Below are 226 nucleotides of genomic sequence, written 5' to 3' on the forward strand. Positions count from 1 at the left end.
AGGAGCCGGCTGCGCGGGGCCGGTGAGCCCGGTACTGGCGAGAGCTGCGGGCACCGGGCAGCCCGGCAGCGTGCTCGGCTCCAGCCCAGCCCCGGTCCCTCCTGGCAGGCAAGGAGGGTGCCGGCTCCGTGCACGGCCCCTTGCACGGCGGGCACGGCCAGGGCTGCGGGCAGGCACCCCATCCTACACCGCAATGTTGGGCCACGGGGGGGGGGGGCCCTGTCCT

The sequence above is a fragment of the Antrostomus carolinensis genome, unplaced genomic scaffold, assembly GCF_000700745.2.
Source record: "Antrostomus carolinensis isolate BGI_N321 unplaced genomic scaffold, ASM70074v2 scaffold31661, whole genome shotgun sequence".
Classification (NCBI taxonomy): Eukaryota; Metazoa; Chordata; class Aves; order Caprimulgiformes; family Caprimulgidae; genus Antrostomus; species Antrostomus carolinensis.